A 19,631-nucleotide genomic window follows, 5' to 3' on the forward strand; every position below is an offset into this window, starting at 1 on the left:
GGCCAGCTAGTTAAGTTCAAGTGTCCAGGTAAGAAATGTTGAGCATGCAGTTGGGGGTGGTTTGAGAGGAAAGAGTGCTAATGAAGTAGGAGAAAAGTGGAACTGGGCTAAGCCCTGATTCTTAGTGTGTGGGGACACTGGTGTCAGTCACTTGGACGGGTATGTGGGGACTAAGTATTGTGTACATTCTAATCTACAGGACTTTAAAAAAATTATAATTTGTCTGTATCCATCAGGTAGATAGCTACTTATCTAAAATTTAAGGGAGAATGCTTGAAAAGTTCTTTAGTTTGTGTTTGTGTTTCTTCACTCTAAATAGTCAATTTGAAAGAATATTTTTAGTGTTTTTCTGTTTCCCCTTAAGGTGAAATTGAGGTAAAAGGTATAGGTTCAAGGTGTTGGTTTTTTCAAGTTGTTTTTATGTTTTACTTTAATGAGATAACATGTTTCTGTTCACAAATATTTTCATGTTACCTGCTAGTGGAAATGAATAAGCATGATTTCTAAGTGGGTAGTTTATTCACAGCTTTCTTTAGAATTCTGAAAAGGTGTCAGAGGCGTCAGTATAAAGTGTTTTCTCGTTTCTCTTAATGTCTTTTCACACTTTTTACTACAGGCTGTTATCATTCCTATAGGAAATAAGTAGTATGAATCATAAATCTAACAGCTCAACATAAAAATCATTGGTATTTCAAAAAGGTGCTTGTCAAAAGAAAATTAGGATACTTAAATCTGAATGATATTTTAGTATTTGTAAATTTTGGTGAGGCAAGTTTTTTAAGGTTATTTGTGAAGGCTTCCATAATTTGAGGTTTTTTTTTTTAAATCTATATGGCTTATTAGGATAAAAAATGTGCAAAGATAAGGGGAGAATGAATCATTTCTCACCTATTTACTTTTTTGACCTTTTAAAACTATTTTTAAAAATCCAAATTTATTCAAGAATTAACCCACATGTGGTGACCTACATATTAAATGCAATTCACAAATTTAAAACTATACCAATATGAAACTCAAATTCCTGATACTTCAATGTACCAAGACTTTGTTTTAAATAAATCTTATATTAAAAATGTGGAATGTTTTTCATTGATATTTTAACAACATAATTGTACATACTTTATCTACTTTAGAAGTAAATGAAGTTATGAAAATACTTATAATTTCATTTGGAATTTTACACATAAAAGTTCTTCACAGATATTGAATTTAGAGATTACCGAATTATGAACTGTAGGCAAGCACTTCTTTTGTTTAAGCCAAGTGTAGATTTTTTTTATGATTCTTTCAACTAAATGTTTACTTTCCATAGTATAGTTTTATAATTCCTAGGTAATCCTTCATGTGTGCGAGGCAAAATAAATTCTCAATTTCACTAAAACATGATTCTGATTTGGTTGGAGACATTCTTTCCTTGCCAGGTTTTTCATTTGGATCTATGAGTGTTTTTTTTTTTTTTTTTTTTTCCCTATAACACCATCTGTCTACTCTTTTATCTTCTTTGAAACTGCCAGCATTCTTAGGTTAATGTATAAGGAAGTGAGGCATATTCCAGAAAAAGAATGTGTGCTCTATGATACTGAAGCCAAACTACATGGCTCAGCAAGTCAAAAGCTGATTTTACTCTAGACAAGATCATTTAATTTTCAATGACATTTTCAACATCATTCTTCCATTTTTTTTTTCTGGTGCATCACTTTAAAGAACTTTTTATTTCAAATGATCATAGATTTACATGCAATTGTAAGAAATAATACTCAGAGATGTAAAATTGCAGTACATTTGTCACAGCTGGATATTGAAACTGATCAGATCCACCAATCTCATTCATATTTTCCCCATTCCTCTCCTCTGTGTGTGTGTGGGGGGGGTATATTTTTGATTATCTACAATTTTATTTTTTACTCACTCTCACTTACTGGATATTCAACGAGGCTGTTGGATGTTCCAGTAGTTCATTCCTACTTATAATTAAGTAATATTCCATGATATGAATGTACCACAGACTGTTCATCCATTGAGGGATATAAAGCTTTTTTCCAATTTTGGGAAATTGCAAATAAAGCCACCATGAATATGTTTTTATATCAGTATAGATTTCTCTGAGATAAATGCCTGAAGTGCAATTACTGAATTGTGTACCAATTTGTTGAATTTTATAAGAAACTGCTGAATGTTTTGCTGGAGTGGCTGTATTATTTATTATTCATATCAGCCTATATGAATGATCCAATTTTTCTCTACATTTTGTTAGTATCTTTCTGTTTAGTTCTTTTGATAGCTAGGACCAGTGTTTTATGTCTACTTCAAAAACAGTTTTGTCAATCTTGTTTCTTTTTTGAAGAATTAACATTTTTGTGCTCCTTTTTTCAGCTTTTGTGAGCTATGATTGACAAAAATGTATGTATTTTCAAGATGCACAACATAATGTTTTGATAGATGTATGCATGTGAAGTGATTATCACAATTAGACAATGACATCACCTCACATAGTTACCCTTTTTGTTGTGTTTATACTTGAGATCTACTTAGTAAATTTCAGGTAAATAATTCACTATTATTATTATGTCATCATCCTGTACTTTATGTCTTAAGAATTATTCATCTTATAATTAAAACTTTGCACCTTTTGTCCTCCCTGTTGCACCTGTTGTCCTCCCAGGAACCTTGGTAATCTCCTTTCTACTTAGTATTTCTATAAACTGAACATTTTTAGATTTCTCATACAAGTGAGATCATGCAATATTTGTCCTTCTGTGCCTGGCTTATTTCACTTAGCAGAATATCCTCCAGTTTCATGCATCTTGTCACAAACGACAAGATTTCCTTCTTGTATAAATTGCTGAATGTATTCATGTGTATGAGAGTGTGTGTTCATGTGTGTGCAATTTTCTTTATTATCTATTCATCAGTGGAAACTTGTGTTGTTTTAACATCTTAGCTATTGTGAATAATGCTACAATGAATGAGGAATACACATCTCTTTTAAACAGTAAATTTATTTCCTTTAGATGTATAGCCAGAAGAGGGATTTTTGGATGCTATGATAGTTCTATTTTTAATTTTTCATGAAACTTTCATATTTTTTTAACGGCAATACCGATTTATACTTGCCACCAATAATATATAAGGTTTTCCTTCACAGTCTTACCAATATTTATTATTTGTTTTTTGAAAATAGCCATCTTAACATGAAGTAATATATTATTGTAGTTTTGATTTGTATTTCCCTGATACTGATTTTGAATACCTTTTCATATATCTGTAGGCTATTAATATGTGCTTTTGGAAAAGTATCTAATTTCTTTATTCATTTTTAATTGGGTCATTTGTTTTTTGTCTTTGTTTTAGTTTTGCTATGAGTTGACTGAAATTTTTACATATTTTGAATATGATATAACCGTATTTCATAAACAGTTTGCAGATATTTTCTCCCATTCCATATATTGCCTTTTCTTTACATTTATTATTTTCTTACTGTGCAAAAACTTTTAGCCTACTTGCTCATTTTTGCTTCGTTGTTCATGCTTTTGGGTTCATATACAAAAAATCATTACCAAGATCAATGCCATGGAGTTTTTTCATATGTTTTTTAGAAGACTTAAGTTTCAGGTCTTAACTTTAAGTCTTTAATCCATTTTAAGTTTATTTTTGGCATAGATTAAGGGTCCAATTTTATTCAATATTTTTACATGTGAGTATGTAGTTTTCCAGCACCATTTGCTAAGGACACTGTCCTTTCCCTATTGTAGGTTTGATGCCTTTGTTGAGGATTAATAACTGTCTGTATGTGTGTGGTTTCATTTCTGGGCTTTCTGTTCTGTTCTATTTGTCTGTGTGCCTTTTTAAAAAAATGTCAATACTATGCTATTCTGATTACTATAACTTTATTATAATTTGAAATCAACAAGTGTGATGTCTTTAGCTTTTTTTCTTGTTCAAGATTTCATTTGCTATTCAAGGTCTTTTGCAGTTCCACATGAATTTCAGAGTTATTTTTTCTATTTCTGTGAAAAGTACCCTTGGAACTTGGACAGAAATTGCATTAAATCTGCAGATCACTTTGGGTGGTCAGGGCATTTTAACAATCTAAAGTCTTCTAATCCATGCATATCTTTCCATTTCTATGTGTTTTCTTCATTTTCTTTCACCCATGTTTTACAGTTGTCAACGGACAGCTCTTTCACTTCAGTTAAATTCATCCTTAAGTATTTTTGATGCTGTTGTAAATGGGATTGTATCCTCGAGTTCTTTTTTGGACATGTCATTTCAGTAAAAACGCTGCTGATTTTTGTATGTTGACTTTGTATTCTGAGCTTGGCTGAATTCACTTGGTAGTGGCAGTTCTAGTTCTTTTCCACCTGCCATCTCTTTCTCCTTCTCCTTCTCCCCTTTTCTTCCTCCTTCTCTTCCTCTTCCTCTTCTTTGAGTCTTTCCAGTTTTTCCTACATGAGATCATGCCATCTGCAAATGGAAACAATTTTGCTCCTTTGAATCTGAATTGGAAGCCCTTTTTAAAGTTTTTTTTCCCTCACCTATTATTCTGGCTAAGACTTCCAGTACTGTGTTGAGCAGAAGTGGTAAATGTGGGCATTCTTCTCTTGCTCTTGATCTTAGAAGTACAGTTTCAGTTTTTCATAGTTGAATATGATATTAGCTGTGTTCTGTTCATATACACTCTTTAAATGCAAATTAAGAAATAATTTGAGGTGGAATTCTTAGAGGAAAGTTTATATTGATGAATGCCTACACGTAGTAAAAAAAGGAAGATCTCAAGCTAACTTTATTCTTCAAGGAAGACAAAAAGAACAAACTAATCTCAAAGTTAGAAGAAAGGAAATAACAAAAGTTAGGGCACAATAATGTACATAGATACTAGAAAAACAATGGAAAAGATCAAGAAAACTGTCAGTTGTTTTTTTTCTGAAATGATAAAGTCAGCCAACAACTAGAATAACTAAAAATGAGAGAACACTCATAAATAAAACCAGAAATGAAAGATGAGACATTGTAATGAACACCACAGAACTACAAAGGGTTATTATAGATGACTATAACAATTATATGCAAATGAATTGGAAAATGTAGAAGAATAGGATACATTCCTAGAAGTATGCAATTTACCAATATTGAATCATGAAGAAACAGAAAATCTCATGAGAACACAAGAAGTAAGGAGATTGAGCCAGTCATTCATTAACCCATCTCTTGTCAAAGAAAAGTCCAGGACGAGGTAGAATCTCAGAAGAGTTCTATGAAACATTTAAAAAGAACTAATAACAATCCTTCTCAAGCTCCTCCAGAACATTGATGAGGAGACGACTTCCAAACTCATTTTATGAGGTCAGCATAAAGGACTCCATGAGTATCCTTTGAACAAGCATTCTTCAAAAGAAGAAAATTGCAGACCAGTATTTCTGACAAACATAAAAAATCCTCAACAAAATACCAGTGAATCAAATGCAATAGAACAATGAAAAGGTCATTCGCCAGGATCAAGCAGGATTTATTCCTGAGATGGGACAATGATTCAACACATGCAAATAAATGACTGTGATGCACTGTGTGGAGAGAATGAAGGATACAAATTACATGATCCTCTCAGTAGGTTTTGATAAAATTCAGTATTCTTTCATGATAAAAACTCAAAGTGAGTGAAATAGAGAGGAATTAACTTTTTGTTTCATTGATTTTCCTTTCCTTCTTTCCTGTTTTTAACTTTATTGATTTCTGCACTTCATTTTTATTATTTCCTTCTTTTGACTGGTTTAAATTTACTTTTTTTCTAGTTTCTAAAGATAGAAACTTAATGATTTGAGACTTTTCTTTTTTTTCTAATATAAACAGTGCTGTAAGTTTCCTTTGAACATTACTTTAGCAGCATCTCATATATTTTGATAAGTTGTATTTTAATTTTAATTTAACTGATGTATTTTTAAAAGTTCCCTCTGAAACTTCCTGTTTAGCCCCAAGAATTACTAAGAAAAGTGTGGTTTAATTTCTAAGTATTTGGAGATTTTTCTAATGTCTTTCTGCTATTGATTTCCACTTTGATTTTATTATGATCATATGGCATAGTTTATATAAAGCCACTATTTTTTTTTAAATTTATTTTTATTGTAAACAAATGGGATACATGTTGTTTCTGTTTGTACATGGAGTAACAGCATACCATTTGCATAATCATATATTTACATAGGATAATGAGGTTTGATTCATTCCGTTATTTTTTCCTCCCCCCACCCCTCCCACCTCTCTTTTCCCTCTATACAGTCCCTCCTTCCTCCATTCTTGCCCCCCTTCCATCCCCCATTACATGTCATCATCTGCTTATCAGTGAGATCATTCGTCTTTTGGATTTTTGAGATTGACTTATCTCACTTAACATGATATTCTCCAATTTCATCCATTTGCCTGCAAATGCCATAATTTTATTATTCTTTATAGCTGAGTAATATTCCATTGTATATATATACCACAGTTTCTTTATCCATTCATCAACTGAAGGACATCTAGGTTGGTTCCACAACCTGGCTATTGTGAATTGAGCAGCTATGAACATTGATGTGGCTGTATCTCTGTAGTATCCTGATTTTAAGTCCTTTGGGTATAGGCCAAGGAGTGGGATAGCGGGGTCAAATGGTAGGTCCATTCCAAGTTTTCTAAGGAATCTCCATACTGCTTTCCAGAGTGGCCGCACTAATTTGCAGCCCTACCAGCAATGTACGAGTGTACCTTTTTCCCCCACATCTTCTCCAACACCTATTGTTGCTTGTATTCTTGATAATCACCATTCTAATTGGGGTGAGATGAAATCTTAGGGTAGTTTTGATTTGCATTTCTCTTATTACTAGAGATGGTGAACATTTTTTCATATGTTTGTTGATTGCTTGTACATCTTCTTCTGTGAAGTGTCTGTTCATTTCCTTAGCCCATTTGTTGATTGGGTTATTTGTATTCTTGGTGTAGAGTTTTTTGAGTTCTTTATATATTCTGGAAATTAGTGCTCTATCTGAAGTATGAGTGGCAAAGATATTCTCCCACTCTGTAGGCTCTCTCTTCGCATTGCTGATAGTTTCCTTTGCTGAGAGAAAGCTATTTAGTTTGAATCTGTCCCAGTTATTGATTCTTGCTTTTATTTCTTGTGCTATGGGAATCCTGTTAAGGAAGTCTGATCCTAAGCCAACAAGTTGAAGGTTTGGACCTACTTTTTCTTCTATAAGATGCAGGGTCTCTGGTCTGATTTCAAGGTCTTGATGCATTTTGAGTTGATTTTTGTGCAGGGTGAGAGATAGGAGTTTAGTTTCATTCTGTTGCATATGGATTTCCAGTTTTCCCAGCACCATTTGTTGAAGAGGCTATCTTTTCTCCATTGCATATTTTTGGCACCTTTGTCTAGTATGAGAAAATTGTATTTATTTGGGTTTGTGTCCGTGTCCTCTATTCTGTACCATTGATCTACCTTTCTATTTTGGTGCCAATATCATGCTGTTTTTGTTACTATTGTAAAGCCACTATTTTTAAATTTGTTGATGCTTGTTCTATGGCTGAGAATGCAGTCTGCCTTGGTGAATGACTACTTGAAAAATGTATATTCTGCTACTGTTTTGTGAAGTGTTCTCTATATGTCATTTAGATCTTTTCCTTTTTCTTTCCTTTTTTTTTTTTTTTTTTGAGAAAAAGGAAAAAGAAGGTTTACTACTTTGCTAGCAAAGGAGAAATACAAGGGACTCCTGTCCCAAAGGCTATGGTTCTGCCCATCAGCAGGGACAGGGGGCTTTTAAAGAGGTGATTCAAAGGCTTCATTCCTCATGTTTTCTGTTGGAGTTTAATTCACTTGTTCATAATATGGGAGATAGTCATTTCTGAGATCTTCTGGTACCATCTTCAAAGCTGGATTACTCATTTCTATGGTGGGTTTGTATTCAGGGACAGATAACTCTGTCTAGGAGCAGGGAAAGAGGTATCCCTGTTTCCCCTGAGATTAGGGAGGTGGGGAAATTAGGGAGGATCAGTGAGGGAGGAAGAGAAAGAAACATATCCTTTTAAAAATAAGTTGCAGTGGCTGAGCAGCAAGGGCCACATTCAAAACATACAGTGGACCACTGTTACATTTCTCCACTGTCAATTTCTACATCCCATTCATATGGAAAAATGGGCAATGGCATCTCCAAACTGCTTCTTGCTGAAAGGGGGTGAAGTTGGGGGAAGTAACCCAAAGTCCTATTCTCTGTCAGGTGAGGCATGAATCGTTAAGGGCATTTAGCATCAGAGCAGTCCAGAGATCCACAGTGGCAAATTGTGGGTGACTGGACAAGGCATACATAGGGCAGGAAAAAAGACAGTAACTCATAATCATATCAGTGAAAAACAGATCAAGTTTATCTATATAAGTTAGGAAGATTTGTAGGTCTATGAGATCAGGCTCAAATTAACTCAGGACAAACTTGTGACTCTTGAGTCCTTTGTAATCATTATCATTAGGCACTCCAACAAGAATCCTTCCTTTATAACCTCCAGCTTTACTTACTTTTGGTAGGGCTGACACAAATGCACATCTTAAGTTTCATTTAAATAACAATTGTTTTTCCTTTTAAATGTCCATGTAGGACTGTGCTCAGACTATATTCTCCTGCCAGGTGTTTAAGACCAAGTTGGTCAAAACTGACCTTGTTCCTATCTACTCTTAAGAGTCAGCTGAGATTCCTCAGAGGTCACTCTTGGGAATGAGTGCAAGCCCTCCTGGGTGCTTTAGCTTTCCTCTACCAGTGGTGCCACTTGCCAGGATGGATTGGGAGCTAGCTGACCATAGGTGGCTTCTCTTGGAAGCATCAGGGAACTTTCTGTCTCCAATGACCCTCCTCTTTGTAGAATGTGCACTGGTTGGCTTCCTGTTTTCTAGGGTCCTCTTAATCTCCCTGATCAGTAGATTGGGTGACTCCCCCGAGTTGCAGGGCCATTGAGAATTGTCCCATTGTTGTCTGGGTCCTGGTTGACCAAAGAGGGCAAGGCCCAAAGTTTTGGCTGCTTTTTCCTTGGCCCTTGTACTTCCTTGACTTTGGTCTCCAAGTTTTTGGTTTTAAACACCCAGCAAGCCAGTTTCAGCAGTCTTAAGAAGTAAAGGTTATAGCTTCAATGTCTATAAGTTTACAGTTACACCTTTCATTTAATTGAGATCAGTATTACTATTGGAGGGGCTGGTGATATAGATCAGTTGGTAGAGTGCTTGCCTAGCAGGTACAAGGCCCTGGGTTCAATTCCCGGCACAAAACCAAAAACAAACAAACAAACAACAACAACAACAACAACAAACCCCTGAGTATTACTATTGGAAGTCAGCATTATATACTATCTGTCCTGCAGGTGATGGCTTATTATCTCAAAGTAACCCAGGCTTTTTTTGAAGCAGTACCTCTGCAAAACACTAACAGGCAACAGTTAGAAAGTTTATAAGGAAAATACAAAATGAAATTAATGAAGCAAAAACCATAATCAGTTTGTGTAATAGCTATTAACCAAGAAAAATGACTTTTATAATCTTGAACCTTTACTTAGTTATACATTATATCCCCTGTTTAAGATCACAGTAATCTTTACAACAAAAATCAATCTTTTGGACACAACTTTAAGTGAGCTGAATTTTTAGCCTATTCTGGAGCCATTTTAACATGAGTAAGGTGGGAAGCGGAGCCTTATCTCAGGTAAGGTGGGGCTCTTCACAACTAACACAGTACAACGTTACACCTGAAACATGAATCAAAGGTAGGCTAAGAGAGCTTTTAACTTTCTTTTTGTGGAAAAAGTGGCAGAATGTTTCCATGTTTTACAGTGTCACCTTTCAACAGATCAGGATCTCCTTATTATCTTCCAAACATGCATTTAAATTCTAAATCCAATGTGAAGAGTACTGCAAAATTGTTTATTTAACATTGTCAACAGATTACTTTATCCAGCTATAAAATATTAAATGACATGAATAAATACTAACAAAATTTGTTATTTCTATAAAAATCCAAGACTTTTGCTATAGAGAAATTTAGTTTGATACCACCAACTTGTCAAAGTGCTCTTCTAAGCTTTACATTTAACTAAGTTTAACCTTTAAAGTACAATTTAGAATCCAGAGTGTACAGTAATGATAATCACAGGTCTGCATGGGTTAACAAAAATCAAAGGATAGCCTTAAATCTGGTATATTTAGGAAACAGTGTTAATCATCAGATATTGATTTAGTCAGATCAAATGGATATAAGACAGGTCTTCAAATAACAGTGTGGCTCTTCTACATCAGATACAATGTATTAAAGAAATACTTATTGGTTGTCTTGCCATTAAACTTACATATACTTTCATTTTAAACTTTTACATAACACTTAGACAATATTGGCTGCTTGTGTCTTTCAGTTCTTCTATTTTCTTGCTGATCTTTTATCTATTAATTCTATCATTTCCTGTGAGTGAGAAATGAAATTTCCAACTATAATTTTGGATTTATCTTTTTCCTCCTTTCAGCTGTATTAGGTTTTTCTTCATGTGTTTTGTGACTGTAATTTTGAGCAGGCATACCAGAATCATTATGTCTTCTCTAGTAAATTGATTCTTTTATCATTATGTTATATCCTTCTTTGTGTTGAAAATAATATTCTTAAACTCTATATCTGACATTAATATATTGACTTCTAGTTTTTTTAAGTTAATGTTTGCATGACATATCATTTTCAACTATTTAATTATGACCTATCTGTATCTTTGTATTTGAAATGCATCTCACAGGCAGAAAATTGTGTCATTAAAAAAAATTCTGCAGTTTTCTTTTAATTGGTTGGTTTAGACTGTTTACCTTTAATGCAATTATTTTGGTGTTAGAACTTGAGACTGCCATTTTATTATTTGTTTTCTGTTCATTTCTCTTATTTTATCTTCTTTTTCTTAATTTCCAGTGAGATGTGTGAGTAGTTTTTAGGTTTCCATTTTGATTTATATGTGGTGTTTTTGATTATTTGCATTATACAGCTTTCTTAGCAATTGTTGTAGGTATTACATTATGTATACTTATCATTATTTACTTGTATTTAAATATAGAAACATTATTTCCATTACTTTCCTTTATCCTCCCCACTTTTTAGGTATAATTGTCTTAAGTGTTTTATCTACTTGTGTTGAGCATCACATCAATTGGTATTATAATTTTTGCTCCAACTATCAAATAATTTAAGAAGCTCATGAAAAGAAGGATAATCTATCACACTTGCCTTTTTCTTACTCATTTCAATGTCATTTCTTTCAAAAATTCAAGTCTTCTATTATCAATTCCTTTCTATTAGAGAGCTCTGTTTAGTCATTCTTTAAGAGCAGAGTTGATCTTACTTTGTCTCCATCTTAATTAATAAAGCCCTACATTCCTGAATAATATTTTTCATCTATATGGAACTTACTGGTAGACAATTCTTTTCTTTCAGTGCTTTGGAAATGTATTACTTGCTCCTGGCCTCCATGGTTTCAAAAGAGAGATTTGCAGTCATTTGAATTGGTATTACCTCATTTCCTTCCAACTGCCTTCAAGATTTTTTCTTTGAATTTAGTTTTCAGAAGTTCAGTTATATTGTATTGTACCATAGATTTCATTGCATTTATTCTCTCTGGGGTTGAGTCAGTATCTTGACTCTTCAAGTTGATTTTGATTTTTTTCAAATTTGGGGAGATTTTAGTTATTAATTTTTAAATACAATTTCAGTCTTCCTCTTTCTCTATCTTTCTCCTCTACCTCTGGACTTCTGATGATATGACTCTTAGCTCTTTCTTTATTGTCCCATAGGTCTCTAAGTCTCTGCTTATTTATTTTTTCAACCTGTTTTATCCTGTTATTCTGATTGGATAAATCCTATTGATTTGTCTTCAAGTCTATTGATTATACCTTCTACAATCTGCTATTGAACCTACTTAGTGAATTTCACTTTATTTTCAAATTCTACACTTTTCACCTTTTTAAAAATAACTACCATTTATTTACTGAATTTTTCTATATTTTAAATTTGTTTCAAGAGAATTTGTAGTAGGGAATGCAGTGCCAAATAGCTTTACCTCAAACCACCTTGGTCAGTTTCATTGACACCAGGTGGTCATAGAGGCTCAGAAGACTCTACTTACACTATCCTGGTGTGGGAATTAGAGCATGGCTCACTTCTTTACCCTATCTTCCATGGAAGATTAACTTCTTGCTCTACTTTGTTGACACCACCCATAAGGGAATCAGTGTCCACTGCAGCATTTTACGAGATGAAAGATTAGTGCTTTTCTCAATCCTATGAAACAAACTAGGAGGAGGAATCAGAGCACCACTGATCACTTCAATGGAGCAGGAGGGTGGGGTGAAAGATTAGTTCTATTGTTGGCTCTTCTGAATCTGTAATGGGATCAGGAATGGTTTGTGGTATTTGACTGGAAGAGAGTAGGTATTACCAAAAGGTTTTCTATTGTTAGGCCATCCTTCTCCTGGTCCTTTGTTTAGGAAAAACAGATTTTTCCTGTTTTTTTGTTTTTTGTTTTTTTTTTTTTTTTTTAATTTGTACCCATTGGCAAATCCAAAGAGGAGGCTTTTAGAACTTTCTTCTAGGGCTATATGAAATGTAATAATGAAACCCAGGTGACTTGCTAATGTACCATTCGTTAAGGCTTAAGGTTCCTAGGCAGTTGGCCTTCTGTATATACTTTAGATTTCCTATTTTTTTGGTTGGGTTTTGTTCACTCACTTTTTTTTTTTTTTTAGTTATAAAAGGGAGTTCCTGATAGGTACTGTTCTACTCCATCTTTGCCAGGATACAATTATTTTTTTAACATAATATTTTCCCCTAGTGGAAACAGATGCTTATTTTAGAGATTTTGGAAATCACAAAAAAAAAGAAAAAAGAAAAAAAATCACTTCTCAATGTAATCACCCAGAAATAATTTCTCTTAAAACATTTTTGTCTCTCTTTTTCCTTCCCTCCTTACACACAACTCTCACACACATAATGTGAATGTATACCCATGTATGTAGTCTTTGAAATGTTTATTTTGAAGGACTAGATATTATTTTTTAATATTATGTACTTTAGTCAGGTGTGGTGGCACACACCTGTAATCCTAGTGGCTTGGAAGGCTGAGGCAGAAGGATTGTGAGTTTAAAGTCAGCCTCAGCAACTTAGCCAGGTCTTAAGTGACTTAGACCCTGTCTCTAAATAAAATATAAAAAAGGGCTGGAATGTCACTCAGTGATTAAGTCCCTTGGGTTCAATCCCTGGTACCAAAATATATATATATATATATATATGTATATATATATATATATATATATAGTGTACTTCAATGCATTTAAGCATTCTTTAATCCTTAGACATTTAGATTGCTTCCAATTTGGTACTATTATTAAAATTATTGTGGTGATTGTCTTTATATATAAATCTTTATTAAAATTTTGAAAATAATTTCTCACCGTAGGTCTCTGATCTGGAGTTACTGAATTAACTCATTTTCCCAGAATTATTTTATGTATTTATAAATCATCAATTCAATAGATTTTCAAGTACCTGCTTTGTGCCAGGCATTATTCTGGCTAGTAGTATAGCAGTAAACAAAACAAGCAAATATCCCTTCTGCAAAAGAGTTTACACCCTAGTATGTGGGGGATAGAGGAAGAGAGGTGATAAATAAACAAGGAAGATAAATAATTTAACACACAATGAAAAGTACTATGGCAATTATTGATTAACCTTTGATTTCCTCATTATGTAAAATGTTTAGTGATGTGAGTAAATATATAGTACCTGAAAACAACAAGTGCGTGACAATGTAGAGAGTCTGGAATTTACATAAGAGAATGTTAATTGGTATATGTACTTTGGACAACATTTTGTACCATCGACTAAAGCAAAACAAGAATACAAGATACTATGACCCAACAATTCCACTCTTGGTTACCTATTCAAAAGAAATGAATGTTTATATCTACTAATGAGCATGTGCAAGGTGTTTAAAGCAGAGTTGTATATAATGGCCCCAAACTAGAAACAATCCAAATAATAGAAATGCTACGTTGTGGTATATTCATATGGAGCTATGCTATATAGCAGTGAACAAGCAGCAAACTACTATTACATGCTTCTCACAGATCTAAGAAAGAGTGAAATAATAACAACATAAAAGGGTCTGTTCTATATATAGCTATTTATATGAACTTAAAGAGAAAGCAGACCAACCAATGGTGTTAGGGAACAGAGAAGTGGTTAGCTTTGTGTGAGGATGGTATTGACTGGAAACGAGTATGAAGGAAACTTCTGGGTGCTAGAAATGTCCCATATCATGATGTGTGTTGATAAACAGATACATATATCTACACATTTAATATTAGGGAACTTTATCCCATATAGGTTATGCTTAAAAAATAAATTTAAAATTTACAGGTGTCTTGAATTTCTTTGGGAGCTGTCAAATGTGGCCCACTGATCTTTTGAATCTTAGATTAGTACACTATCATTTTGAAACTGTCAAGAGATTTATAATGGATTTTATTAGCTGATGATATCGTCCTAGTTTCTTTTTCAAAACTCTCTTTTTCTTCTCAAGTGGAAGTGAAGGACTCCAATTTCTCTAGATAAAGCTGTTCCTTCTTTCATCTTTAATCCCACTGTCAGATGAAGAGGAGGTCCTGAAACTGCATGTGCCCAGCAAGACCCCCACCGCTCAATTTCTCAACACCCACAGCTTGGTACTATGATCAGCATTGGGACCATAAAGATTACTCAACTGGTTCCTTACCTCACTTGTGCAATTACTCCATGAGGTCCTGGATTCCTAGATCATTCTTTATTCCCCAAATTTTCATCCCCATTCATGCAATGGAGAGTGAAGCAAATGCCCCCACCCCCCACACTCATCACCATCTGACAAAATATACAGTTTGCTTCCTTGTTTATCTGCTCTAGAGTATCAGCTCCAGGAGGGCAGGAATTTGTGTTGATTTCATTCACTTTTGTATCATTCATCAGGTCGCATGCTGAATGCAGTATACTTGGCTATGGTAAAAGAGAATTGAGACTTCTTGCATCTTTGCATGAGGGAATGTCTCTCGGGGCCTAGAGCAAACATTAGCTTTGGGTTGGTGTTAGGAATGTCTCTGAAATGAGTAGTTTTTTTTTCCCCCCTGGATAATTCTCTGCTAGGCACAGGGAGGCCCATCAGGCATGTTGGTTTCTTAACCAGCCCCACTTTGATTTGGCCCCTACAAGGTTGGCACTCTTCCTTTGGGAAACTCTCTGGAGTAATGGCCATGGCAAGCAGCTTCCCTGAAAGGCAGCAGCTGGCACTTGAAATCTATCTCTTCCTTTGCTTTGTAAAGTTTTTGTGGCACAGCTGAGAATGTTCACAGAATTCTATGCAATGTTGTCTAATTACATTTCAGAATTTTGCTCAACACTATAAATTACATTTTAGGGCTTTGCTGTTTCATTGTGCAGTGGTTTGGGTCATTGGGGGTGAATGGTTGTGGATAATTCTGGTCACTTTTATGTATGTATAGTTCTCTAATATGTACCAGAGAAAGTTTTCAGAATTTAAGGGACAATGGGTTTATATTTCTTAACAAACAAAAATCTCTTACTGTTACAAGATGGTAAGAGAGTCAAGATAGCAGGGGAAATCAGTGTATGAATAGAAACCAGGCATTCCAATCAGAAAAAGTGGGTTCAAATACCAACTCTGGCACAATAGTTCTTTGACTATTGGTCCTATAATGTCTTAGTTCAAGTCCTGCCTCTATTATGTGAGGATAATGTTTGAAATATTATATTACATAAGAACCAATGTGATTAAAACATCTAGAATAAAATCTGTCACAAATTATGTACTCAACAATATTAATTTCATTCCTACTCTATTTTTTGACATAGATAAATGAAGAACTTTCTCCTTTCCCATAATGTTTACCACTGTGTTTATGTTGTAACTGGGCATTGCTCATAATCAAACATATCACGGAACACAGGAAATGTGGCATAGATAAAAAATAATGGATATTCACATACTTCTGAGAGAAGAAATATGTAAGGGGAACAAATAGAGTAAACTAGGTGTAGGCACATGTTCCTGTAAAAGAAGAGTATGTGGATTCAAAGGGAGCCACGAAGGACTATCCATATTTACATTTTTCTTTTACATGCAGGAATTGGTTTCCACATTATCTCTGTCTGCCTATCACACATCATCCATTCAGTTTTCATTATCGGATTTCAAACACCCTTAAAACAAGAGCTGTGTCATATCAATATTTTCACATTTCCTGTACCATACAGAATATCCATAGTGTATTTTGTGCGAGCAATAACAATCCCACACATTTCCTCTTTTGAAGTGCATAAAGAATACAAAGCTTCCCAGGGACTTGGAAACAAAGGAAAGAAAGATTGCTCTGTTAGCTAGGCTTGGTGGCACATGCCTGTAATCCTAGCAGCTTGGGAGGCTGAGGTAGAAGGATCATAATTTCAAAGCTGACCTCAGCAACTCAGCCATACTCTGTTTCTAAATAAAATATATATTTTTACAAAGGTCTGGGGGTGTGGTTCAGTGGGTAAGGTCCCTGGGTTCAATCCCCAGTATCAAAGATTGCCCTGTTAGATAAACTAAAATGTTAGTCCACAACAAACAAGATGAGCATATTCAATTCTTTATTAGAATCAGGATTGCTGCTAGAAACTATACCTGATTGAAGGCTAAGCTGTCAAAAGAGTTCATTAAATTCTTGAATTATGCAACACCTTTTATTTTGATCTCATGATTATGAATCAGCATTCTGATTATACTCTGTTTTCCTCCGTGGATGCTATAAGAACAATGCATTTGTGGAAGATCAAATGGGTTTGATTCCCGTAGAGATTTTATTTCTCATTTTAAACTAATAAAGGTTGCTCTTAGTCTTGTAAACTTTGTTACTGTGATATACTCTGAGGTGTCTGGGTCTTTATGATTGAGGCCTAGGTTATTGACCAATGCAATTTGGGAAGTTCAGTCTGGGAGTCCTCTAGAGAGGTGATGTATTGGTTTGAAAAATGACATTCTGAGATCATCACTGGCTCTTCTTTTGCTACTTGATATATCCTTATGAAGCAACTTACCTGGAAACTTATTACATATTTGAAGAGACAACATGGGTGTACAGAGCAATTGATTAAAAATGAAGCACTTTAAAAGTTTCAGATCAGCAGTGACCTCATATTCTTTTTTATATATGCCTGTAAAAAAATATTATGTAGTCTTAGTTTTGGAAGAATGCTAAGATACTGTCCAATATCTCCTCTACATTTATTTCAGGAATTCTTTTTATTTTATCTTATATCCTTTTTTTCTACCCTGACTAAAGCACATATCTCGCAAGTCAGCCTCTTTATTTAAAAAAACTGATGTTAAATTTATACTGTGGAATGCACAGGTCTGAAGGTATCACTGGATAGGTTTAGATAAGAGTAGATGCCTGCATTACCACCACTGCAAACAAGGAACAGAACACTTTCTGGTCATTTTTAAACAGGCATGATTATTAAAGAATATTTCTTACATTGAAATATAGTCTTCATGCTGGTCCTGTTTCTCTCGTGGAGCCATGCACATCAACCTCATTTCTCTTTCCAGTGATGCCTTTCAAATATTTGAGAACTGAATATGAGGATATAAACTTTCCAGAATATAATAAGAATCATATTCCAACATGGTTCCAGATCATAAATCAATATGTTATTTATTTATTTATTTACTTACTTACTTATTCATTCATTCATTCATTCATTCATTTAGGAAGTTTGACTAAGTGGAACCTTCTGTTTGCACTTATTAATTTGTATTTTGGGGGAAGTTATGAACTTCCATGAGATGCCTGTAAAACAATCCTCTGAGGTTGTGGAAGAAAAATAATGATATAATAAATCTAGAACACTTAACACATATCATGGTCCTTATTAAGGTATACAGTAGAAGGTACCAGGTATTATTTTAGGCAAGGTAGATTTGAACATTCCTGAAAAATCCTTAGATAAAGCTTCTGTCTCTTTTTGACCAGTTTTCAAAAGTATATTGTAGTGAAAAAAGAATTGGATTTAGAATTAGATTATCTGGGTTTTAATCCTGGTTCCTCTTTATTAGAGCCTGTAATGCATAGCCTGTAAATCTTAACACATTTAACCCTCCTTGCCCATTCCCACATATCTAAAGAAGAATTAATAATACTGCCTTCCTACATTGTAATGTTACCAAAACATCAACCTAAGGAAACCTTGGGCTGAATGTGTAGATATGTCTTTGTGTAATTACAGGTACAATTTAAAGGATAGCACAGTGAAAGTGTAAGCAGATTATTGGTACTCAAGGGTTATTCGTGAAACATTGAAGGACTTCGAGCATTCTTCTACTCAAGAAACTCAAAGGAGGATATTCATCTGTGTTGTGATGAATATGTGTACTCCCACCCCCTCTACCCCTGGAAAGTACATCTGGAGAGTGAGAGATCCTGGCTGATACACAGTTCTTTTCATTGGTGATTGTTTGCTCCAGTTGTATCTACCTATACCCAACTGTCCTTTGCAGACTTTACCTAATGAATAAAAAGTTCCAGTCAATACTCAAGTGGTCAGGATGCACTCTTCTCTCTAAATTTTAGTTGTCTGGTACTCTATTCCCATGTTCTTAGAATGTCTTCATCAATTATAAATAAAAAGAATGCAATATTAACAATGCCCAAGCGAGAGTGGTTCTAAATATTGTTTTTCAAACAATCCCATTCCCCTCCTACCCACTTCTTCCCCTACTGTTTGTGGGAAAGTCTCAGTACTAATATTGTATAACTGACATGTTTAATGGAGACAAGTTACATGCTTTCTCCCAAAGATCAGGACTAGGGATATTTGCTCCCATCAGTTGCTTATTCTATGACCCTGCAATTGTACTCCAAAACATGGAGCCTACAGAGATGACTGTTTTTGCCCACCAAAAGATTTGCACCTAATTGTTCATACTTGTACTATTCACAGTCAAAACCTGGAAATTAACCAAGTACAGTCATGCAAAAGAAGACTATACAGCAATGGGAAAGAAACACATTACATTCAATAGTATGGGTAAATTTCACAAATGTAATGCTAAGTAAGGGAGACCAGCACGAGGGAATATTTACTTAGATTTCTTTTTTTTGTGTGTGTGTGTGTGTGTATGTACCAGGGATTGAACCCATAGGAGTTTAACCATGCTACATCCCTTTTTATCTTTTATTCTGAGACAGTCTAGTTAAGTTGCTTAGGGCCTCACTAAGTTGCTAAGACTTGCTTTGAAATTGCAACCCTCCTGTCTCAGCCTCCTGAGTCTCTGGGATTACAGGTATGTGCCACCAGACCTGCCTTAGAATTCTTTAGGCAAAGTTCAAACAAAGAAGGCTAAGCTGTTAGAAGTCAAGATGTAATTATTCATGGGAGAGTTGCAGTGATGTGATTAGTTCAAGTAATTATTTCAGCTCTAAAAATATGATATATGATATATTCACTTTTCTATATACATATTCTACATCAACAGAAAATTTTTAAAAAGGGGTGGAATAAATATGTTTACAAGCAGAATAA

Source organism: Sciurus vulgaris (assembly GCF_902686455.1).
Source record: "Sciurus vulgaris genome assembly, chromosome: 11".
In the NCBI taxonomy this organism is placed as follows: domain Eukaryota; kingdom Metazoa; phylum Chordata; class Mammalia; order Rodentia; family Sciuridae; genus Sciurus; species Sciurus vulgaris.